The sequence below is a fragment of the Melospiza georgiana genome, chromosome 9 (genome assembly GCF_028018845.1).
Source record: "Melospiza georgiana isolate bMelGeo1 chromosome 9, bMelGeo1.pri, whole genome shotgun sequence".
Taxonomy (NCBI): domain Eukaryota; kingdom Metazoa; phylum Chordata; class Aves; order Passeriformes; family Passerellidae; genus Melospiza; species Melospiza georgiana.
The window spans coordinates 13,763,331-13,789,508 of record NC_080438.1 but is presented as its reverse complement, the minus strand read 5'-3'; the positions used below and the strand labels follow the sequence as shown (position 1 = coordinate 13,789,508).

The 26,178-nt window shown below is 45.4% G+C and overlaps 1 long non-coding RNA gene across 4 annotated transcripts in view; it reads right to left on the bottom strand.

Moving 5' to 3' along the window:
- LOC131086734 (uncharacterized) overlaps positions 1 to 4,204 on the bottom strand; it is a 46,318-nt gene extending 42,114 nt beyond the window's left edge. The window contains exons 1-2 of one of the 4 annotated variants that reach the window (XR_009114792.1): positions 3,580 to 4,204; positions 1,794 to 2,039 (exon numbers count right to left, since the gene is read on the bottom strand). This is a non-coding gene — a long non-coding RNA (uncharacterized LOC131086734). Of the gene's footprint in view, positions 1 to 1,226; positions 1,275 to 1,793; positions 2,516 to 3,579 lie in introns of those variants that run through there. The other 3 variants (XR_009114794.1, XR_009114793.1, XR_009114796.1) reach the window with 3 other exon arrangements.
- Positions 4,205 to 26,178: the final 21,974 nt, after the last annotated feature.

Here is a 26,178-nt window from a genome sequence, read left to right as displayed (position 1 = left end):
AGAACAGCTTCCGTGTGAGTGGTGGGGAGGGGGCAATGAAATTAGCACCGCACGGTCCGAACCCGCGCAGAGCAGGGGTACTCCGCACTTCTTCAGCCATGAGTAATTATGCAGCACACACAGCCCTCATTATCCACTGCACTCGGTGACTGACCAGCTTGTTGATTAGATTCCAACTGAAATTAATACAAGATGCTTGCTTTTTCTACAGATTTCTTCCTTAACATGAGCCCTTGCCTCCGCTGATGTATTACCACTATGCTTCCTATGAAAACATACAAGAAGACTGCATTTGTTTTGTATCGCATACTCTTACTCAAATTTGAAAGAAATGAGAAAAACAAAGAGAGAAAGCGAAAATAAATACTTTGATAGTTACATTATTTTAAATAATTTAAAAATTATTTCCAACACACTCTCCTCTATTTTAATCTCATTTTAGGTATTATTTCCTGTACCCTCTAACAGAGCAAGCTTTCTAGTCGTGTTCTAAATGGCAGCTGGAAAGTAAATAACAAACACTGTAATTTTTCCCCGCTGTGAAACTGAAGGCTGTAACCCCATTAGCTGGCATTGGAACTCAAATAACTGATGCAGTGGGTTTCCTTCAACTTGAACAAAAGCCGTTTGAAAAAGTGAAATGCACCGAGTCATGGCGAAAACAAGTCTATACTGATACCCTAGACTGATATTCTCCGAAACTGGGAGGCGCTCCACAAATGCATCGAGAATTAGGCAGAAATCCAAACTTTGCGTAGGGTTGGGGGTTTTTTGTTTGTTTGTTTTTTGGTTTGGTTTGTTTTTTTTTTTTTTTTTTAATATTAAAGAATGCGATTCTCGGGGAAAAGCAGCCCCGCGCGGCGCCAGCGCTGTGCTCGCTGTGTCCATCTGACACTGCCCTTCCCCTCCCCGAACAACAGCCCCCCCAGTACTCCCGCTAACACAGCGCCTACCGAAACTTCCCCTGCCCAGCCCCGCCGCCCCGCACCGGCCCGGCCCGGCCCGCCGCACCCCCGCCCGCGGGCCCCTCAGCACCCGCGGCCACGGACAGCGCCGAGCGCCGCTCCCGGGGCCGCCGCTGCCGCCGCCGGGCCCTGCCAGCCCCGCGCTCCCGGCGGCCGCACGCCCCGGGCACGGGGGCACCGAGCCCCCGCCGCGCTGCCCGCCCGCACCTTCTCCGCGCCGTGCGGGAGGTGCCCGTGGCGGCGCGCCGCGGCACTAAATACCTTTGTTCACTGGCTCCGGAAAGCCATGGTTATCGGCGCTGCCGCCCCGCTCCGCGCAAAAAGAGCCCGGGTGCCGGAGCGCCAGCCCGGCGGGGCCGGGGAAGGGCCCCGGGGGGCACCTCCGCCTCCTCTGCCGTGCCCGCGGAGGGGGACGCACACACCGCACACACACACACACACACACACACACACACACACACACACACACACACACACAGAAGGGAGGGGATCGGATGGAGGGAATTAAAACAATTAAGCTATCAGGAGCGAAGGTCTGAGCAGAGCTCGGGCTCTCCACGAAAAGCAAATTTCAGAGGGGGGGATATTGACCCCATCTGTCAACAGAGAGGTGCGATGTCTTTCCGTGTGAGAAATTGTTCTGAATTAGGGGGCTCGCTGGTCAAAGGGGAGGGGGCACAGGGAAAAAAAAAAAAAGAGAGAGAGAAGAAAGGAAGAAAATATTCATGCCCACTCAAAGGGAGCCTCTTTTTAAAATTGCTGGAAGATCACTCCTTTTGCCACCTACCCGAGTAACCACCAGAAATCCACCTCTATTGAAGCGCTTACCCTTTAAATCCAGGTTTCGAGCAGAACTCCAACTGTGTGTAAAGCCAGGGAGTCATCTGATGTGTGGTGGGGAATGGGCTCTAGGCAGCAGAAAGCAGCTTTCTCTCCTGATGCCGGATTACCATGTTAACAAACCCCGTGAAGGGACCCCGGCGCCTCTGGCTGGCCATGTCTCGTTGCTTTCACACATCGGCGGCTGCTCCTGCTTCCCATGTCCCCGGCGATCGCCTCTCAGATGAATGTGGGCTTCCAGAAAAGGAGTCGGGGGGGAGAGGAGGAAAAAAAAATCGCCTAATGCAATCAAATCGATCTGATCTACACCATCTGTCGCCTGCCACTACACACAAGCGTTAAAATAGGAAAACGGGAGACACTGACAGCTCAGGAAGGTTCTTCTGCAGAGTTCATTTTTAGCAGAGCATAATTGGGTATGGACAGCACACAGTTACCAAAGCTGCTGTTAACCATCCAGTAGAGGATCCCGAACATGCTAATGGTGGATTAATTGAGGAAGATCTGACGTGCAAGCTTCATAGTCTCTTATTCATGACTTCCCAACGGGAAAGGACCAATGCCGTGTGGGACTATGGTAACACAGAGTCAAAGAGCTGCTAAGAAAATGGCTCTGTGTTCATAGCACCTCTCTCTGATAACAAACATATGTCGACCAGAACCGTTTAGCAGGATGGGGAAAATGAAATTTTCTTAGCCGAGGTTAGCAATTCCCATCGCTTGCACTTAAAGACAAGTGAAAAATGGACTGCGGGTCTAAGGCGCTTTCAAGTGCTGGTCTCAGGCTTTGCAGCCAGTGAAAGCAGATGGATCCTGCTCAGATGTGGGGTTAAACCCCAAATTCCTTACTTCTTACTGTCACCAAAGCTCATCCTTAGCAAAGCTCTAAACAAGCTCTGCTAATTTCATCAGGAATGATGCAAGGTCGAGTTAATGCCAGGAACCCTTTTGACTTTTTCCAGCAGGAATAGGGCTTGGGCAAGACATTTCCGATCACTGAAATTTGACATAATCTCAGATAAATATGATTGGGGGGGGGGGGGAGGGAGGGGGTGGCGAGTTGGGAAGAGTATGCATGCAGACCTGCAATCACCCCTGCTGCCAACACTCCAATTTGGTCGCGTTTTCTAGTCTTCCCTGAATTACGAGGTTATAGAGCCTTATGTGTAATTATTAAAGCCATGTATGTACACAAGCCACAGACGCCTTCAGCAGCCGCATCTACACGCACCGACGGGGAGACAAAGTGAGCTCTTTTCCACTCCCTGATGCATCCATTACCAGCGGGGACGAGGACTGCTAGGGCAGGCGAAGGCGAGTTCCCATCCGCCCGCCCCGAGCGGAGGCTGCGGGCCGGGCCGGAGCTGTCCGCCCGCCGGTGCTGAACGGGGCCCGGCCCCGCACACAATGGCCCCGCTCCGCCGCGCCGGGCGCCCGCCGCCTCCTCCCACAAAGTCTGCGCGGTCGCCCTGACAATCGCTACAACAATTAGGAAAGTTCCCCTTCGTTTCCATCTCTCCTGTCTGAGTCGCAAAGAATAATAACGCAAATAATACGAATCCAAGCAGCTGAATGTAAACGTTCCGGTAAACAATTATCATTTGGGGTAATTGTGGAGTCAACCCCATGGTTTTCCTGGAAGTTTGTGTTAATATCTTTAAATAAGTCTAACAGTTATGAATTAGATTAGCCTTAAAAACGTAGCCTAAAGACAAACCAAACACTTTACCCGATCTTTTGTTTCAATATACATTAATTAAGCACTGCTGCCTACCTACACAGCATTCTCGGGTCCCGGCCGCGGCGCCGAGCCAGCGAGCCCCGCTGCCTTTGTTGGCATTTGCGTCCAACTATTGCCCTCTGCAGGTCAAGTCCCAGCCGCGGCGAGCGCTCCGCCGCTGTCGAGCGCTCCGCGAACGGAGTCGCCGGGCTCGGCGCCCCCGGCCCCTCTCCGAAAAAGATCCAACTTTTGTTGGGTTTGGTTCTTCACCACGAGGGCTCAGACGTGTTTTCTTTAGGAGGGGCTACGACTGGGGAGAGCCGGCACCAGCACTGCTCAGGCCTCCCTCAGCCTCCATTCCAACCCTGGCCAGGAGATGAGAAGACTAAACAAGGCGAGGTGCCGCTCTGAAGACGTGTCGTTTCCTTTCTCCCCTTGTCTGCATAAGACTACGGCAAGCTTCCTTAGGCAAACCCTGCCCTTCCCCTGGGTTTGCAGAAAAAGCAGGAAGAACCCAGGACCAAACAGGATTGAGCGGGTGGCGACACTCGGGATCCCCCCGACTTCTCTAGTCGGGCAACTTTTCTTCGGGCACAACTTCAGAGTTTGCTTCTCACTCCCGATCCCAGGGAGACCTCACGGGAAGCCAGGCGGGCTGCGGCGGCGGCTGCGAGGGGGCAGCCCGGCAGCAGCCCCTCCCTCCCTCCGCCCCAGCCCCTCAACCCAAAGGGATGCTGCTTCCTGCTGCTGCGGGGACAGCGGGAACTTTGGGCACCGCCCGGCGCCGCTCCGGCAGTCACGCTCTGCCGTGCCTCCGCACGCATCGGCACCGCTCACACGGTAACGAACAGAATGCTCTACCAGAGAATAAAACCCCAACCAGCACAGTGTTACGGCGTTGGGGTTTTGCTACTTATAATTCAGGAGATTCAGTGCCTAATAAAAGGTGGCCGCTCCCTTTCTTTTTCCCATCACACCTACACACGGGTTTGTAAGGACCCGCTCTATTACCCTCTCTCCGCTTGCTGCCCGGGGTTAACACCGCACACGGGCTTCGGCACAGACCGCCTGCCCCCGCGGGCTGCCTGCGCCGCGCTGCCGCCTATCACCCTTCGCATATGACGGTGCTTTCCCGGAGCCGCAGGGAGGCGGGGAGGGCGGCTGGGCTGCGGCCAGGCGGCGGCCCCGGTCCCTGCCGCAGGCGGCCCGGGGAGGGGCAGCGGCCGCGCACCCCGCGCTGCCGCAGAGGCGGACACGCGCCGGCCTTTTGTCTCCCGGCAGCCGCCGCCCATCCCGGCCGGGTGCTGCCGCTCCGCCCGTCCCGCTTTCCCGGGCCCGAGCCGCGCCGGGCGGAAGCTGCGCGGGGGCGTTCCGGGCCCGGCCGGCGCGTCCCGCACCCGCGGAGCCGCGGCAGCGCCGCCGCTGTGGCGGGGGGAGGGCGCTGCCGGGTGTGCCGGTGCCCGCGGAACGGGGCCGGGCCGCCCCCGGGCTCAGCCCGCCTGCGCGGAGCGGGGCGGAGCGGCGGGGACCCCTGCTGGCCGCGCACGGGGCCACAGCCGGGCCCGCCCGAGGAGCGCCCGCCGCGCCCGGCCCCGCCCGAGGCCACGTCCCCACGCGGGGTGACGGCCGGGGACGAGGGTGTGGGCGCAGGCAGAGCGGGGAAAGGAGGGGAGCCGGGTCAGCCCCCCCTGCCCGTGGCAGGACAACGAGGGTGCGGGGCCGGGCCAGCATCTGCGCTCTCCTGTTCCAGCAGCAGGAGCGGTCGCCTGCCCTCGGGAAGGAAGGCACTGCCAGCAGGCTCTCGGCAGGCGTCCCCTCCAGAGGGCTGCGCCGTGGCGGTAGGGTCCAGCCTCTGCACAGAGGCTTCAGCCGTTCTAGAGGAACGCTGCCCTGCCATTTGCCCCTGCTCGCCCCTGCCACCACCCCACCCTCCAATCCTCAGCAGCCAACACGAGGAGTTCCTTGTTCAATGTTACCTTGACCTGTTCCAGGTCTGCTCCTGCATCAGCTCTTGAGAGCAGGGAAGGATTACCTGGAAATGCTGAATAACATCTCAAGTGTGAGGCTGGTGAGATAATCAGGGAATTGAAGAGATTGTGAACTGAGGAGCCTAAAAAACAAAATACACATGATGGAATTTGAGACAGAAGTAGCCAGTCACAATGTTTTTCCAGAACACCACCTGATCCTGGTGGTGTCCTGGCTTTTTCCTGGGGACACTGGACTCGCCTGGACTGATAGTCTGGTTCTCTGGTTTTCTCAGGCATGATACCCAGTTCACAAACTGATTGAGATCCATTTGAAAGCCCTTACTTTCACTGGCCCTACTATTCCCCTTGGAAAACTGTTCCTGAATCTCATAACTTGGCTTAAGATTTCCAGGCTGTGTTTATTAGGGGCCCGTTTATATCCATTTGTTCGGATGCCAATTTTGTCCTTGAACTTAATTAGTTCTGATATTTACTCCCCTCACAGTGTACTAATATTCCTTCTCATCATTTCTTTTGTTTAAATCAAGCTTTTCGGTCTTGTCTCATAAGATAGAATCTTCATTTCCCTGATTATACTCATATCCTAGCAACTTATAAAAACTGGGTCATGACCAACACCCAGAAATTACGGTTTTCAAAAGGGTTCATTATTCTATCCATTTTCAGTTTGACCAAGACACAAGTAGGGAGAATGATTAGCATAAGGTCAGACAAACCACAATTCTCCTGACTTCAAGTTCTTTTGTAATCTATCAGGGACATGAGTTCTGAAAGGCTTGTGGTTTATAACTTGGCATTACATCAATGCACATTTATATACCTATATATCATTTCCTGGAGGGGAAAAATGGCCTTGTAGTTAAGAGGGTACATTAGAAATCTGGAGACGTGGCTTCAAATGCCAGGTCTGCCATAGGCAACAGAGGTAACTTTAGCTAGTCCTTTAGTCTTCTGCCACATTTCACCACTTTTAAAATGGGAACAGCAATCTTCCTATTCTTGCCTCTTTTTCTTTTCCATGTACTCACTTGCACCTTAAGGTCTCAGACCAAGCACCTCCTTTCTAGGTACTGCTGGTGCCTGGCACTTTGAAGTTGAAATGTTTCTGTAACTCTTAACCAGCAGTCAAAAATAGACAATACTCTTAAAAAGTCTTTAGGCTCTAAGGCTGTATGAGAAAAGCTTTTAGTATCCCTGCTAGGGACTGGAACTCCTGAGGTCTTCAGCCCACTGATTACATTAAAAACACTCTCTGTCATTAAACTAAGCCCAGGGACCAGCAGTAAAGCCAGAGACATTTCACTGAAAATCTGCATCCTGGCTTCTGGTTTGCAAGTCTCTGCATGGTTGAAAACCAAGTAAAACCTTTTTATTATTACTATCATTATCATTAACTAATTAATTTAAACATAGGTGCAATTTAATGCATTTTCTTCAACATTTTTCAATTCAGAAGGCAATTTTTTAACAGCTAATACTGTGAAAAAACAGAACTAGCTCAGGAAGCCCCAACAGCCCCATAGCTGGAGTGGTTCTGGTAGCAACAAATGCTATCATTGCTCTTCCCCAGCAATCCAAGTACGGAAGGTTGAGACTGAGCACAGAAACAGAGAGCACTCTGTTGAGCTGAGGTGAAGCAATGATATTTATGGGAGTAATTATCACAGAGAAAAACTGGAAAAATATGATTACAGCAAATTGTAACTCGCTCAGATATGTTCTTCGTTGTTAGAAATAGCTCAGCTGAGACCAAACCAATATGAACAACAGACTGGGAGTGTCAGACACTGATTCTCTGGAGGCTGATACCATCAGACCCTCTGAGCAGAACATGATCCAGCTTTAACATATTAGAGAGATTGGTGTCAGCAGCCTGCATCTCTTCGCAGCCATTGTACTCACTTCAAGAAACCTAACAAAATGTGAGCTGCTGGGCTCCCCACTGGAAAAGCTGACCTGGAGATGCTGTCCCTACAGACCACTGGCAAGAGAGGCATCTGTCTCTCAGAGCTGGGCAGTTCCCCTCCACAGCAGTTGTGGCTGCTGAGTGCTGCTGAGCAGCCTGCAGAAGATGCTCAGGTTTCAGAGTGCAGCTGTGTAGGTGAGCAGGGTGACACAGCCACACTCACCACCCACCTTTGAGCTGGCACTGCCTTCCCATTCGGTTCCTTTCTGGGCTTCAGCTGCTCTGTTTGACAAATGTGTGAAACCTTCAGAGAGCTTCTCTGTGGGTGCAGCCGTGGACTCACCTCAGCATGTGGGGAGTGAGGAGCACCCTGGCCAGAGGATGGGTTCTGCTGGAGGAACTACAACTGCCCTAAATCTGTAATGGGGTGTTGAGTCTCAAAGGCCTTAGAGGAAATGAACTATAATGCTTGGAGGCTTGTGTTGAAGGAGAGGATATAGCTAAGAAAAGGAACCTTCAGAAGCTGTGCTGCTCTGCAGCATTCTGTGAGGCCTGTGTGTAGAAGGGTCTGAACACAACTTGTGCAGACAGACTTTGCACTTTCATATTCACTTGAAGTCCTGGCTTAATACAAGTCATCTGCACCATGGTAAATGTCTTGCCAGGCAATTACACTTGGGGAGGGACTTTCACCATACTTTCATAGTTGAGTATTTTACAGAGTTCATCTAATATCTTGCAACCGATGTTTAGAAATTTTTAGAAGCAATAACCAATATTGTGTAAAAACAAAAAATATCACTTAAAGTAGTCAGTTGTTAAATGTACCTACCCCATGGACCAGATGCATCAAAGAAGTTCTTCAGGTGTCTTGAGAGCTCTGTAGGTGTTGTTGCTGCTCTCGATCTGCGAGAAAATAATAAATGCTATTTACCTTTTAATTAAAAAAATACCTTGCAAATTAAAGACATGCTCTTGCACATCAAAATTCAGTTAGCATCCATTTTTATTGTGCAGACTATGGCTCTCCAACAACCTATTGAGCCCACAGACGTCTGAACACTCTTTGCTGCTTCTCTTTTCCCCTACATTTTGGGAATGAGTTAGATTTTGTCACATCCAAGGAGGAAAAATTCTGTAACTAACTGCTAATGCTTAAGCAGATCTCCTGCTTAATATTCTTTCTGCTTACAAATCCCTCTAAATATATTGGTGTGTCCTGACAAAGGCAGAGGAGCAGTTTTGGACACTTGTGTGACATACGTCTTACTATCTTACGTAGAAAATTTGACAGTGAATGACAGAACACCTTAGAGGGATCTAAGAAGATGATAAAGGCAACAGCTTTCACATGAATACAGAGTCTAGTTCCTAACAGTTACAAGCTTTTTTTACATGCATCCTTGTAATTTGACATTTATAATTCACTGTAGTGCTGAATCTCTGTCATTTTCTCACCGTCAGGTTCTCTATATGTGGATGGACATGTCCTTTCTAATTAGTATACCTATTTAAACATTTAATCTCATCCCTCAACCTTATTATGCAGTTGCATATTGATCTGTTATGTATCAACAAATGATTTCGGTATAACATATACAGTTCTATGTTGCTTCCCTCTCAGAACAGGTGCCTGTATCTTCTCTTTTCCTGGTTGCAAACCCATTTTGTAAAAAAAAGCACAGTAATTCACAATGGATTTAATAACAGGTAAAAATAAATATCCTGCAATCCTGCAGAGAAACATTAACCCTTGAGATTATATATATGCGCACACAGAGAGTGAATATTTACTGTGCATAGCATCTTCCTCATAGCGAGTACCTAAGACCTTTTCCTAGGCATTGATGCCTTGCAACACTGATAAACATTAGACATATTTTATCCTTGGAGAAGCAGTACAGAAATATTGCAGAACTTGCTCAAGGTAAGCAGAGAAAACAGCTGCAGACAGAGCAAGCCCTGAGGTCTCAGCTCCTGACCTGAAGCCCACTGGAAAACACAATCAATATGAAAATCAGGTTGCATCTGCAGGCCCCCGTTGCAGGACTGACCTTTCACTGCTCACTCAGCATTTTGCATTAGTAACTTGGGTGGTGCCATGCCATCGCCTGATATTCCTGTCTATTAGTTAACTTAGTTGAGATTTAATTCAATTGAAATGAAACTTTCTCCGAGTCATGTTAAAACTGGCAATGGAGGACACACCTTTTATTAACAGTCATACTGACACTGAAGTCAAATAAAGGATTTATTTTAATGTTTTAAATGCTATGGCTTTGTATTTGAAATAGGGGATATTCAAGTGGTTGTACTGCTTAGAGCACATAATTAAAAGTTCCCTTGTACTGGTATTTAAAAAGATATCTTAGGGAAGAATTCAAAGCAAACTTTTTACAGCTTTCAGCTGAAGTGGAAAAAAATGTGTTTTACACAAATACTGAAAACCATTTTAAATGCTGTTAATGTAACTTGTGTTTTTGACAGATAACAGGTTTACATTGAAAAGAAAACAAAAGCCAGTAGCAGATCAGAAGAACTCACCCATATAGTTTAGAAGAGTACATAGTGGGGATAAAGACTATTTTAAAGAAAAAGAGAGCAGGCACATGGATGTCAGTCTGTTGTTCATACTGCTCAGTGAAAAAGCTGGGCATGTTACAAGCAACCAGCTCTGTCCTGACAGCCTCAGACTGGGAACCCAGGGCAGATCCTGCACTGCCTCCTCTAAAGGTTTCCCATTTAGTCATGCAGTATTTTCAAGGGGGAAGGAAATCTGCTCAGGACATTACTTTCACAAATATTGATCTTTACTTCTGCTGATGCATAAAGCAGATGTAAGCAGCACAAGAAAGATTTTGTTCATGTACTTTTTTTTTTTTCCTTGGGCCTAACTATTGATCTGCAAAGTTCCACTTGGTTTTCACAAGTATAATACAAGAAATGGACGAAACTAAGTTTGTTTTTGCAGCTCTCTAGTCTGAGCATCTTTTTCAAATGACCTTGATAGTGCTGGTTGGCAGTTTATATGGCTTTAAGTGTCTTTTAAAATACAGTCCTAGTAGCACCTAATAAAAAATTATTCTTATGAAGAGATGCCCTGGAAAATATAAATAGCATCAAATAGCATCTAAATATTCCTAAATATAAAATGGGAAGCAAGTGATTAATTTATTCATTTTAAATTCAGAAGAAAATATATGCATCATATTTTATATTTATACTCTCACTGTGCTTATGTACATATATATATATGTTAATCTTTAAGAATCATACTAGAAATCTCTTCTCTCCTTTAATATCTGACTTGGGAAAAATTCCTATTCAGTTGGTGAAGATTTTCAGTAAGCAGAAAATGATTAAGGATTTTAGAATATGTTGCCTGGGTCAGAAGTGTCTTTGGAAACAAGACAAGTCTGTGAATTTTTAGGATTTTTTCCACAGCAGCTGAATATGAATTGGAGGGCTTCCAGATCCAAGAAGAACAATGCATTGCCACAGCCTTACTCACAGAATGCCATGGAATAGCCCCAAAGAAACAGCCAGAAACACTATAGCTTCTGAAACACTATTGCAAAAGTTTGTGTAGCTTAAAAAGTACGGTAAAAAGTTTTACCATGAATGTGAATATGTTTTTCTTTGAAGATAATGTTTTTTGATTAAGAGTTCTGTTGGCCCCAAGTCCCTGTTTTGCTGACTTTTTGCTTGGTCAGGCTTCCTATTGCCATTTCTGAGATCTGGGAGTGTGAATCTCCACTTCCAGCATCCTTAAATGCAGAGTTCTTCCAGCAATTTGTAAGCCTAAACCAGGCCACACAACAAAAATTACCTCGAGTTCTGCTTTGTGGCAGAGAATCTGTGCTTTGCCCTGAGGCAGGTGAGCTGCCCCCCGGGGATCAAAGAGCCAGGCTTCTCTGAGCCCCTGCCTTAGCTTAGGTCTGCAGTAAAATCAAGTGCACTTTGTACTTGTGAACATTTACATACAGTATACAAAAAGTGCTGCAAGAGAAAGCTCAGAAGTGTGAGCCAATGTATCATTCTCTTTCATATATCTCTCCTATTTTCTCATCCTATTACTTCAGATCAGCTCTAATCTCATATCTAAACAGTCAGTCCAAAGGGAAAGTGCCTATTTACAGGCTAGATTAAGAGCTTTAACAAAAGGCATGGCAGACAGCCATTGATTTACCATATAAGAAAAAGAATGCCTTTGTATTTTATCACTTGCCAGCATCTTCCAAACCTTTTCTTTGTGTTACTCCCCTTCCAAACAGAAAGTAGATTGGCAAGTTCCCATCTTGCAGAATGGACCAAGAAAAGGAAAAAACCATATTGTTCAACTTTCCCTTTTTGCCTCTAATAGGTTTACTTTTGCTTCACCCCTCAGGGCTCCTGCACGTGTGTTCAGCTGAAAGCCCACACTGCTGCCTTGTTAGACCTTTTCCCAAAACTTTCCTGAAGAAGCAGGCATTTGGAAGAGAACAAGAATGGAAGATGAGGGAATGCTGGAGTGAGGGAAGTCTGAGTGTTCCTCAGCCAACCCAAGGAGCAGTCCCTATCCAGAGCACAGGCAAAGGGAGGAGATGCCCCAGGCACTGGTGGAGGGCAGAGAAGCACATGGCACAGCAAGGGCTGCAGCAAGAGGGAACAAAGCAGGTGCAGTCATGAGGGGATAACACAACACATGGAGTGAGCAGGGAGCCTCTTCTCTCAGGTAGCCACCACACAGCACATCCTGCCAGGGCCTCCTCAAACAAGCACTGCAAGGCCCCAGGGCTGTAGCAAAAGAGGAGTGAAAAAGGATTGCTCCATATTGGATTATTTATCTTGGGGGACATGCTAAGATAGAAAACAATCAAGGGCTGGTTTAGGATAATCAAAACTTTCAATTTTTGAGATATCTAAATGTTCACCTAATTTCTTTTTTAATCTGTTTGCTATAGCACTTTTTGAAACAAAAGTCATCATTTCCAAATAGCTGAAGTTGAACATTTGTAATTATTCATGAAAACAAAAACCCTATTATTTTTTAATTAAAAAGAATCAGACTTTCTTGATAAAACAGAAGTCAGAAGTAAGAAAGGATGATCTTAAAAAAAATTCCCAATGATATACCTGAATGGAGAAAAACTGAAGGTGGGCGGAACAGAGTGGAGCCAGAGGCAGAGCATTACTTTCTCAATCTTTACTCAGGCTCATACCCCCAGCCTGGCTCAGATCTGTAAGGTTTAACCTGGGTGAGCTTATAAACTCAAAGTTCCCATCAACTTTTACTCCTTGCAACTTCTCCAAGCCTGCCTGCAGCTTTGCTGAGCTGCACCAGGGGCTCCAGCCCCAGACACTGTCTGGGCATGGGGGCCCTTTGCCAGCACAGCCCTGGCAGGCCCTGCACCCCCTCATCTTTTGTACATCCTCTTTGTCTCCTTACAGCTCCCTTTCTTAACCCAAGCACTTCTCTCTTCACCTTCTGGTAAAATTCCTCTGCTCCAAACTCCACCTTGGCTGGCAGACTCAGGCAAAGTAATTCCTTGCCTAATGGCTCTTCAGTGTGTGTATTAACCCAAATCACCTGCCTGAGCCACCCAGGGTGAATGATCCCTCATTACCTCTGCTCTGGGAGATGGATAACACCATCCTGAAAGCTCAGGGTGGGTTTCATCTCTACAGACAGTTCTGTGATAAAACAATTAATCATGTCAACCATCATTTTTCATTAGAACATCAGTGTGGGCAGTGTATTTTTAGTAGCGTTCATTTTTCATCAGTGCCTGTTTGGTTCATCTTACCTTCTCACAATTAACTGAATTACCAGTTTCAGAGACTGAAGGGAATTTCTTCCATGTTCTTCCATTTTTCCTCAATTCATCACAACATGAGCAGGAATTCTTGAGGCATTTTGTTCTTATCTGTAATATGACACGTCAGCAAACTTTATTTAAGAGAATCCCTACCCTAGCATGTGGATACTGACCTTGTTGCCACTTAATTTCTTTTAATGACTTGTTACTGTTGTGGCATTTGATCTCCTGCTCTTTATCTCATTAGCTAGGAGGCTCAGAGGTGTGTTGGAAGGCCCATGGCATAAGGTGTGGTGTACAGCACATACTCAGTAGAACACACTTGACTGCAGCAGGAAGGAACTGGCTCAGATGGCCAAAATGATCTCTTCCCAAAACTTCCCAAGCACCTCTTCCATCTTCCACTCGAGCTGATGCAACACCTCTGGCTTATTCCAGTAGGAGATATACCAATCCAATATAATGGCTCATTCCAGTGGGAGTTGTACCAATCCAGGATTAAGGCACATCCTTCCTTCTTTCTTCCAATTATGCATGAAGAGGCACACAACCAATGGGAGCTCCTTCCCCAGAAACAATAAGAGAAATCCATCATTTTACTGTGCTTTCCCCCTCAACACACGCAGCTTCTCTTTTGCCTTTCTTAAGTCACTTGCCTTTTTGCAAAACAAGAGGACTCATCACAGCTTTTAAGTGGTCACAGGCACTGCAATACAAGGTAGTGCATTCCACATTAAATCAACATTAGAGTGAGGAATGAATACAATCTACCCAACACATACTTTATTGTAAAAATTATTAAAATTCATAGCTTAGAGGTGTGAATGCTTCTTTAAGAAAGGTACTTATGTTATCCCCAAAATAGCACCAGTATCATGTGATGTTCCAGTTGCTATGGTTACCACAAATTTGTTATTTAATAGCAAAGAAAATAGATGCACAAAACATGCTAATTATAACTGGTACAAATTTTTCTAAATGTTTTATATGAATATGCATGCATGTTTTATGCATAAGGAATAGGAATGCCCTTTTTCAAATAATTCTTCAAGTTTTTAGAAGCATTTTAGTAACTGGCAGGGAAGTACATTGTGTGGCTCTCAGCAGCAAAGAAAAAAGAGTCTGAAAAATTTAAGATGGGCACTTTGTCTAAAACCATGCACTTTTGTATTCAAATAGCAGAAGAATCCTAAAAAAATGCAAGAGGTTTAAATTTGTTGAACCTTGTACTTTCCCAACTGAATTTGCTTTGTTTCTTCTTCATTGCAAAGAGATTGAAGTGCCTGAGAAACAGTTGCAGGACCATTTGAAGTGAAGTTGCATTTTATGAAATTGTAATGTTAATATAACCCTGATACAGAAACCAAAGCGCTCCAGTCAGTGCCAGAATCAATACTGCTCGATACAACTACAGCCTGGCTCTGCCTGCAGCTCCTGGGCTCCCACCTGTGTGCAGCAGTGCACTGGCTCCCTGGCCGTCCCTGCTGCTCCTGGCTCCCAGCAGGACGCACCTCAGTGTGCCCCACTGCTGCAGGCTCCTGCTGCAGGGCCCGGGGACTCTGCATGGGCTGCGAGCTCAGGTGGCACTTGGCAGAAGCACGGGCTGTGAGCACAGCATGGAGAGATGCTGCTATGGACTGGTATCCATTGCAAGGAGAAGTACATGGGCTGGCTTTTGTTGTGCAGAGGAGAGATGGAAGGGATATGTATGCAAACAGATCTGGTATAATTCCCCTTTTCCTTCCTGTTCACCAGGTGCTCCCAGAGGTAAGTCTGAGGGACAAATGCATGCAGTACTTTAAGTGCTGGAACTGTAAAACTCACCAGCCTGGCAGGGTCCTGGGGAGGAGCAAGAGAAATCTCATTCCTTTCCTTGGGTAGTCTGTGGCCGTGGTGAAAAGGCTCTCCAGCCTGAAGTAAACAAAGCTATGATTGTGAGTGTGGGAAGAAAGTAACTGGCTCCTGACTGGTGCAGGAAAGCTGCCGGCAGCGCTGGCAGCGGCCCCATGTGCAGAGCCAGATGTTACTCAGGGCTCCGCTGGGTCAGCGCCTCACCACTCACCCAAATTTCCACTTCTTCCCAGAGAGAGGAGGGTGGTGCCATGCCTTTGGGGCAGCAGCATCATATGGCAGACTGCTGCACTCAGGGGTCATTGCTGAAAATGTCACCACTGTCACTTGAAATCAAGCCCTATCCTCTCATAGAGGTTTATCTCTTCCCTTACGAGGCTGCACCAGCCGTGGGCAGAATTAAAGTTGTGTGCACGCATCGTGCTGCCAAATGGCCGTACTTAATGGCACCCACACCAAAGGCACTTACTGGTGCTGCTGGCTGCTCCCTTTCACACCCAGAGCACATGCTAGCTGGCTGCTCTATTTCAGATGTTGCAGTGTCAGTGATACCAACTGAAAAATCTTCTCTGTGGCTTGCTGTCATGCTGTGATTGATATCAGCTGTAACAAGAAAAAATGTTATGGCACTGTAATTCTGCTTGATGCAAGGTAGTCTTTGATCTTTACCATTTTGCAAAGATTATAATACATGCTTAGTTTGATAAATAATACCCTTTCACCAGAGTCAAGTAAAGTGGAAGAAAAATTGGCAACTAAACTTTTGAAACTTCTCTGGTGCAGGTGTTGATGTTTTCAAAGCAAAAGGTTAAATAATAGGATAAAACCCCACTTGCCTGCTTATAAGCAGACGTGACTAATAAGAACTTACTAGGCCAGCCCTTTTGGGCTGGTTTCTGTGCTTGCATGTACATCATAGCAGCAGCAGGTTGCCAGCTCCTGGCAGAGGCACTGCAGCCAGGGGAGCAGTGAGGGAGCTGGGGGCTGCTGGGCCAGCTGTGACTCCCAGCCTCACACAGAAGCAGAGGGGATTATTCACTCTGGAATATTCTCTGAAGAGAAATTTGCCCAGAGACATTCAGAGCTGGGGGACCCACACAAATAACAATGCTCACTCACTCAATCTGGGTATGGAATGGACCCTCAGACAGGGATGGAGGCTCAGCTCTTCCAGCCCCCAAGGACAAGCAACAGACAGCATATGACATCCCTAACATATTTTCTTCAAATTAGAGCTCTTTAGGTGAGTTGGGATTTAGGTTTCCAAGTCCCTTTCTAAAGATTCTAAATGGTATTGGGTTTTTTCCTGCTTTTTAATTTGAATGATTATTTGGATGTGGCAAAAATGAGCAAACCCCAGCACCATAGCCATGAGAAAGTGTTCTCATCAGGTAATCATTTATTAAAACATTTTAACCAGCTGGTATGAATATGATTGTCAGTGGAAAATGACAGGGAAATATGTGCTCCCATCTGCACTACCAAGCCAGGAAACATTCCAATGTAGGAGTTTTTCTTCATTATCATTGCTCTTCCTTACCCAGAACAGTGCACCTGAGCATGAGCCCTCCGTTGGTGGGGCCTTGGGATGGGAGCAGGAGCCTGAAAGGGGAGATGCAGCCCCAGGCACTGGTCTGCCTTGTGGCTTTGCACTGCTCTGGGCTGCTCACCTCACACAGCCTGGGGGCCAGTGCAGTTTTATTTCACCCAGAGGTGGACAGCCCTTCACACAAACCTATTTACAGCTGAGCTCAGATTTCTGGCAGGGGTTTGCCAGGGCTGTCTCAAAGGAATGGGCACGTTGGCAGTGGGATTTAGCATCCAATGGTACTCTGCCAAATCCATGAAAGATTTTGCATGGCAAGAACAGGGTGTAACTCCAAGGCCATGATTATTTTCCATGTAAATGTCTGTTTCAGTTTGTGCTTAAATGATTATCTGTCATTGATTTGTGTGCCTAACTACAACTGCTTCAAGCTGTTTTCAATTATTCTGTTCTCAATACGATGCGATCCCAAGGATTAGCCATACCGAGTGCCACAAACCACCTTGCAGCAACAGAGTCATAAACTGAAGAGGATAGAAAGGATTTTAATAGGAGATTAAAAGGAAGAAGTGACTCACTGGATGAGAGAAAAGAGGGAGTGCGCAGGCTTTGACTGCAGGAGAGCTGCTTTGTGATGCCTCTGAGTGCACCGAGGACCCCAGGTTAATATAATAATTCTTCTTTCCTTATCATGCAGGTCTCGGGTAATGATTTCATAATTAGGGGTGTACTTAAAAACAGGTTTTAAATGAAGCATGTGTTCTGTCTTTGCACTAAGAGAAGGTGGCTAGTTGCAGGGTAACACATTGCACACAGCTTGCTTCCTTGCCTGCTGAATTCTCTGCAAATTTTATGCTTCTTTTTCTGTCTTTCTAATTGAAAACCTGCACTTTTGGGGAGAAACTGTAGTTCTCCTTGGCAGTTTTCTCTTACACCAGGATTGATATTTTAAGAGTAAACAACATCCATCTACACCAAATCCTGTGTCCTCTGGAGAGGGTAACCTGCACTCTCCCAGATCTAGGACCCAGGTGATACACAACACAGCTGCCAACAGCTGCTCCAAGGTTTATCAGCTAGGATTGGTAACACACTCCCTACAGCACTCGGGATCTCAAAGTGCTCCAGTGTTTCTCTTTACACATACTAGGAAGTCTTCATGTACTTTTGTTGCTGAGTAATTAACTAATTGTTGCTGAGTAATTAACTACCTACACTCCTGCAGTAGCCCTTTGCGACAGTGTCCATCAGCTGGGAAAATGTAACTGTTACTGACTTTCTAAGAACAGCCATTAATATTCTAACTTTAAATCAATTTAAATATTTGAACTTTCTGAGTGCACAGTTGAGATGAATAACATGGAGAGGCACACTCAGATTAAATCCTCTATGGCTTCTATCAATACAGAGAGCAGAAAGAGAAGTTATTTGTCTGACATACAAATATATATATATATATTTGCAGCAGATAAAATCAAACGTGTTATCACTATCAGCACTCTGCTATGTATATTTTAAAACATTATGAGTGGATAGGTACATATACAGCAGTAGTTTACAAGAGATAAGCATCATTAATTTCCACACAGCTATATGTTTTCATGGGCTTCTTAACTTTTTAATATTAAGTAAAATAGCAACTACAGCACTATTCTATATCCTTGGGAATATCACAGTTTTGAAACATTTTTGTTTAAAATACAGAAAATGCCACTGCAGTAAAGATTTGGAAAGTGAGGTACATGGCATAGGGAGCTGGGGATTGGGTTCCCAGCTGATTTTCAGGACTTGCTTGATCTGAATTGATTGAAGCCCCAGAGGGAGGCACAGTGCCAGCAAGAGGAGAGGTGTCTGCAGAGCAGGATTCTTGATCCAATGCCACCTGCCAGGCTGCCCTGGCAGAGGCTTCCTACCTGACCAGAGTTTCTGGGCATTGGGAAATCTGGTGACAATGTGGAGTGATAACTCTTCTTCTGGAGACAGCTGTCTCACCTTGTATGAGAAACTATTTCCTTTTCTAGGCCAGCATTCAAAAAGCTGTCAGATCACTTTAATCTGTTGAAATTTGAGCAAATTCAAATAAAATATGCCAGTCTCCAAAGCAAAGCCAAACTCTAAATGCCCCAGTACTGAATCTATAAGATCAATAAAAACAACAGGGATGTCTGCAGCAGCTTTTTCAGAACACAACTAGTTGACTCTAAACAAAGCTTTTGTATAACTAGACTTTTCCCATGGTACAGCGTATCCTTGTAATCAGTCTTCAATTTCTTCTCTAACTTTCAATAATAATAAGATGCAATGAAGTTTGCCCAAATAATAATAAAAAAAACAAGAATACGCACAAAAGATCAATCATCCCCATGGGGCAGTGGTGGAAAACTGTAAAACCAGATGTCTGATGTGATGTTCTCCTGTTGCAGTATCATAGGGAGAGTGAATGATTATTTTCCAGAAAAGAAAGGTAGCCAGGTGAATCCCAGTATTCCTGGTGAGGTTCAACACATCACTACTTTAAAACTGAAAAAACAAAATGGTCTGAATAGAAACAATTAGTTGAAAGGGCATGGTAAATAGCTCAGGTACATGTTGGAAATCCACCTGCAAAAGTATTTTAGAACCTATCAAGCTATGCTCTTTGACCTTCCATGCAGCAGGATTGCATCTTTTGTGTCTCAAAGTTCTCACTGAGAATTACCATTTAAAAGAAATCGCCTCATTTTTACACAGTCTGAAGTGTACATTGGTAAAGAAGAATTTCCTGAATGCAGGTAAGTGAGCCTGGAGTTGTTTTGACATGACTCAAAGGCTGTTACAGATGTAACAAAATGAGATGAAGAGATTTATCTTACCTTGTGACTTGCACTTGCTTATTAAGACACACAGTAGAAAACCCCAGAGGCATCGAGGTGCTGGGGGGCACAGCAGGCAGCACGGGGCGAACACACCATCATGGAAAGGGGATTAGAAACACCTCTCCAAAGGAGCCAGGCGTGTGTATGTACAGTGAGTGCGTCAAACCTCTGAGTACCCAGCTCCCTTCTGCACTGAGAGAAAGCTGCTGACACCAAAAAGTGACTAAACACTGAAAGAGATGAGAGACAGCAAGAGGGAACAGAAAGAGATGGGATGCTCCTGCTGCTGAGGGCAGCCCCAAGCTGCTTCAGCTGTGGCTATTGCTTATGCAAAGCTTGCAAGATGTGACGAGGAGGCTGGTGGAAAGATGGGGAGGAGGGAGCATGTCTGTTTCCTCCAGCACCTGAAGTGCACCGGTAAATACAGAAATGCTTCAGTAGAGACAGACATAGGGCACAGCCTGCAGTTCAGCAACCTGAAGTACCACTGTGAAGAGACAGCAAAAAAAGAATGTTCAAAGTACTATCATTCATCCATGTTCCCCACAGCAAAGGCAATGTTTTGGGCACTGCCAAGGTCTCCCCAGTAAATGCCCCTCAGGAGGCAGGAATACCGGGCTGCCCTGGCAGGGCTGGCTCCTGCCCCGCCCACACTCACATTGGGCCATCTGACTGCCAGTGCACATCATCCTTAAATAACAAAGCTATGGGAGTACTTTGAATTGTCATAAAAACATCAGAAAAGGCTCAGACTGATGCCCAGATATATGTATTTCATGAGAATTGGGCCATTTGCTTGAGAAAATTCTTGAATTGAACAAGCAATTTATAAAGCAAAACCTTTTTTTTTTTTACTGAGTGCCTTGTCATTGGAAAGCAATGGAGAGCCCTCACCTTATCACAGAGCTCCCCTTCAGTCACAGCCCTGGGGCTGCTAGATAGCTCATCCCTGTGATATACTTTAACAGGTGTCATTCCTTTTTAATAAGCCCAAACAAAACAGTTAATAAATCCAAAGGACTTCCTATCAGTATATCTCTAATTCTTGGCTTTCACTTCTTCAGCAGCGCTGATCATCTTCTTGAGACTCATGGCATTCTCATAACTCTCTTGAAATAATGATCAGCGTTGCAGGCTTTGATTCAACGCTGACGCGACTTTCCTGCATGTTTGGCTGCGCAGCGTCTGCCGCTGAGTCACATCTGATTTACACTCGAGATAAACGACATCATCCAGGGTAGCCTCTGACTCTGACAGGAGCACCCACTAATCCACATTGCCAACAGGGTTTTCTATCACCATCAGTCTGGAGCACGCCAGCCTGGCTTTGGTCTCCATGGAGATTGTTATGAAATATATTAATCCATCATCTGTTGGTTCCTAAAAGGATCTTTGGGAGTTTAGCACCTCTGTGGACCTCACACTCCCTGAAAGAGGCACTATGGATTTCTCACCAGGAGCAGGAAGGACTCTTTAAGAAGTGGTCACCTTTGCCACGACTTAGGGGAAATCTCTGTGAGAAGATAGCTCTTCCCTGTGTACACAGTGAATATATCTTTGACAAATTTTTTCCCTCTTTTTTGTTGGCAGTCCTTAACACTTTTCTCCTCCCACTTTCTGGTGACATTGCAAAATATCCATACTAAAGTGCATTCTGTTAGCAAAGTAAAACGGCAAAATGGTGTATTTTAGGTGGAAGTGTAAATGATATACTTGCAAAATCCAGAACCTGAACAACTGTTCATGGGAAAGGCAGCTATTTCACACCCACCGTAAATGAGAGCATTGTCAGGTATCAAAATGTGCCACAACAGAAAGAATTTAACAAAACAAACAAACAAACAAAAACCCTAAAAAAAGTCAGTTGAAATTTCAGATTGTAAACCTGAGATCTCCCAAAGAGGCTGTGGTGTCATGCTAGCAGCAGCTGTGGCTTGCACTAGCTGGATCACAGAGGTCCCTGTAATCACCCTTTGCATAGCAGAACCACCACCAACTGCAGCATTGGCCTGAGTGGAGCCTTCCATCACAGGAAGCTCCCAGCAATGTCCTCTCAGCTTTGAATTCAAGTTTTTTTAGAGAGTTTGGTACTGAATGTTGAAACTCACAGCATCTGAGGGGGTAGCCCAGGGAGGCTTCTGACCTCATGTGATGAATAAGTTCCCCCAACATATTCTGCAAATTATGCAATATAATAGCTGAACTTTACTGTGATTTCACTTTATATTTACAATGTATCTTATCTTAAAGATAAAAAATTAATAGTTTAAATCCTCTTCTCTAGATCAAAGCATCTCTTCATTGTTTGTAATGGAACACTTTGACTCTTACCTAAGTTTTCTATTCAGACTGTCCAAGAATTCAAGTGTTTCATTATAACAGAAGTGGGAGATGCTTTGATCTAGAGAATAGGAGGCTTTAGATATTTGCTTAATAGCTATCAAAGCTAATTATTCAAATAAAAATAATAATATAGAAGTAGAGGATAATAAAACAGTAGAATATTAAATAAGTAATAAAAGGGCCTGGGTTGATAAATACCATGCCATATTCTCACACGAATAATATTAATGAAGAGTAACTGCTTATATTATCGTAATGTGTATGAGTATAATGGATTGTACCCCACGAGACCTGATTGTGGGCTGAACCTCAAACTAGTAGGCAAAAGAGAAAGATGCTCCTAAAGCCTTACACCATGAGGCAAGAGACAGAAGTGGGGCACAGCAAATAAATGGTGCCATACCCAGGGAAACAGAGTGATAGTGAGCAACTGGATAGGCAGCAAAGGAAGAGTTCAGCTCTAGTTAGGAAAAGAGAGAGACTTTCACTGTGGGATGGGGAGGAGGGTGATGGTCCCCTCAAAAGGAGGAGGAGCTGGGGGTGCAAGTGTGAGCCCCCAGCATGAGGGCAATTGCAGCTGGTGTCAGGGTCACCCTAGCTGGCAGTACTTAGCAGCTGTTGATAATTGGATCCACACTGTGATACAGCATGAAAATGAGGACAAACAGGTAACTTCTGGTGCAATGCTGAAAGAGCAGAGGGAAGAAGGTTGGACATAAAAATGGGAGATTGATGGCTTAGGAAAATAGTTCCTACAGTGTCATTTTAAGTGGGCACCAAAAGACCTATGTTGCATTTGTCAAGGCTGGATAAAAAATGTGTTGCACTAATTGAGACACAGAAGATGCTAGACAAGGGCCTCAGCCATGGGGATGGACAGGAAAGGCAACACCTCAATGATGCTAAGAAGGAGCAGTCATTGGGATTATGCCATATCCTGGATGTGAGGACCTGAGAAAGGATCTGAGTCAAAGATGACACACAAATTATGGGCCTGAGTGACAAGCAGGGTGGTGAGGTTGTCTGCGGTGATCAAAGAGGGGACTAGCAGGGAAGACATGAACTGGGGAAGATTAAAAGTTCTGTCTCTTCCACATTGGGCTTGCGTTGACAGACTGTCGTCTACATGAAATGACAGGGAAACAAGCCCAGAGATGAGGCTGGACCGAGGAGACAGGTTGGGAGCACACAGGTAGATCTGCAAGTTAGTTGCACAAGGACAGTAGCTGATGGTGTGCTTGCAGATGAAATTACCCAGAGATGCAGGAAGGTGCAGAAAGAGAAGGCAAATAGGACTATGTTTGGTAAGATGAGCACGGAAAATGATAACACTAGTGACATAGCATAAAATGGCACTGAAACAATAAATACACATGAATAATTTAATTCCAAAAGTGCTTTTCATTTTTATCTAGTTTTCCAAAATAGAATTTTCCAAAGGTTCATTTGAAAAATACTTCTTTTTGGAAGAAAATGTCATCAAAATTAACGTGATTTCATGAATATGTCAATTTTTACAAAAATCTTATTTTGCAGTGGAAAAATGTTTCAACAACAGAAAACCCCAAAATTCAGAGCCATTTGCTTTTAGCTCTAAACATAGATCCTACTACTGTCAAGTAACATCTTTCATTATCTTCTTTATGTCTCAAACCACATTAAAAAGAGTCTAGAGGTTTTGCTGATTCTGTTGTAATCAATCCTGTCACAGCTGTTATTGGATTTATCTTGGGATCTGAACAGTGGCATTTTTCATTGTTGTTTTACATTTTCTTTATGACTCTACAGCTATACAGTCAAGAGTATAAGAAAATCTAAAATATGCTAAAGTGAAAAAATATATTCAATGACTATAAAATTATCTATAAAGCTTACTTCCAAATAAACATCAGTAATTTCTTTACTGGACTTTAATGAAATGCAGGTCAATCCAGGTATGAATTAATTTTAAAATTATATCTGAGTAAAGGGGGCCCATACTTACCTGGCTTCATTTGGTGTAGAAGATACTTTATCAAAATAATAACACACAAGTATGGCAGAGCCAAGTAACACCATTAATGAAATCAGGCAAGATTCTTACACTGCAGAAACACCCAACTAAACCTGAGTGTCACATGTGCTTCAGCCTTTCAGAGCCCTATATAAAACTGCTCAGCTGATGCACAGCACTGCTTATAAATCATGCATACATCTTGTAGGCTTCAGTGCAGTGGGGACAATAAAAGGGAATTAAGATGCTTAATGAGGTGAGATGCTTCTATAAACTGGTGCCTGTCTTTCCTTATTTCTCACATTCTTTAGGATGTAATTTTCTTTCTTTTTTTCCTATCTTTCATCATTTCTCTGACTACCAACTATCCCAGGTTTTCCTACCAAATGATACGATTAGTTTCAGCATTAGGCATATACAAAAGATCCGTTTTCCCATTTCAGGTAGTATATGTGCCTTTTCATAACATTACCAGCCTCCCTGTATGTGTCAGGCAGGTTTGCATGGGCTGTCTGTACTACTGCTATGCTATTTCCCCAAAGCATACAGAGCTGGTTAAAATTCCCAGACCACAGCTGCCCTCCCTGCATGCAGGGGACAGAAGCTGATGTGCTTGGCATTGCCTGTGGCCTTCTGCCCCCTCGTTGCCCGTGTGCCATTAGATGGAGTCACATCTAATGTCACGTCAGTTGCGTCATTAATAAAATGACAAAATAAAAGTTGAATTACCACTCTTGGATGTGGTTTACTGGAGCATTAATACATTTCTTGGGCTACTAAAGTCATTCAGCCTTTGCAGTCACGGCTCACAGTGCACCCGATGTATTATTAATGTCCCAGTAAAGCACACCCTGTTGTGTCTTAATGCTGTGGCATAAGATGCCTGCAAAAGTAAACAGCTATGTAAAGCAGGGAGTGATGGCTGTTAGGGAGATGAATGGGGGGCATTACGGCTTCGCTCACCGTGCCTGTGGCTCCGACACTCTCAGGGATGCCTCCGTAAGGTTTCACTGTGTACATTCTACCGAAGGTTTTTTCCTGAGTGTTTCTAAACATCTATTATTTATAAACCACTGCTGCTCTGCATGATACTTCATGGGTAAGTAAGGGAAACATTTCCTGCCCTGAGGAGCTTATGCTGGCTGCTCTGGGTGCCTCGGCCATGCTTGGGGCCAGGCAGAGGTGCAGGCAGGACAGCTGTCTGCACACAGCCCCCAACCCCACTGTGCCCACCTCCCCTCATGGGCCATGCCCACCCAGCAGGGAAGAGCCTTAATAAACAGAGGCAGCCTGTCTGCTCTGGGCTGCTGGCATTTCCATACTGCTTATGCAGAGTCTACATCTGAGATAAGCTGTACCTCTCTGAAACAAGTGCTCAGATAATCTGTATCCTCATGTAATTCGCCGCTATGCCTGCTGCTGCAGCTGCTGCTAGACAATTTTCTCCCTCCAAAAACAGCTGTGGATCCAGCAAATTTCTTCGGTGTTGGAGGACAGAAGCAGCGGGTGGGAGGGAGGGAGCCAGGAGGCAGAGATGAAGGGGACAGCCAAGGCTCTGTGCAGAGAATGGGAGGGAAGAGCAGAGAGGAAGAAGGAGCCACTGTGGGGAGTGCACTGTGTGCACTACCTGACACACATACAACCCACATGCTGCCTGAATCAAAGCATCTTTTATAAATAACCCCTGGGATGAAGGTCTCCACAACGACAGCTGAAAAGATTTGAAGCAAAACATACACGGCAAAGGCAATCACGTACCTGAATGTGAGAATTCCCTTTGCTTGCTTGGTGATGATGTCCCCAGAATGACTCAGAGAAGCCTTTGGCAGAAGTTTGGAATCTGAGAGTCAGGAATTCATGAGAAACATGGACAACCTCTGAGGCTGCAGATTCCCAGAGCAGGAGGCAGACCACATCCCCACAGAAGCAGCGTAGGATCATGCCTTTGAGAAAAGCAAAGCCACTGAGACAGTGTTCTTCTTGCTTTTTTTTTTTTTTTATATTAGTGATTTTGGCCCAGTTTTTGAGTTGATGTACAGTCCTTTCTTCCTCTAAAAAAAAAGCAAAATGTGTGAAAGGAGTGGAAACAGATGAGTATAGTTTGGTGGTCAGACTGAGAAAGAAACAGCTAGTATGTACATTCATTGCACTTTGTGGATGTCACCAGGGGCTCAACAGGTGAAGTTGGGAAAATAACATAAACTTGAGTGCTGCAACTAAAAAAACCCATGGGTTTTTTTCAAATCAGATCAGTCAGTTGTTGTCATTCAATTCCAGACAAAGTTTTGCTTCAAGTTTGGGGTTATTTTAATCCATTCCATAATCTTTTCCCCTCTTTCAGCTGAGATTGGAATTGAGAAATGCAATTCA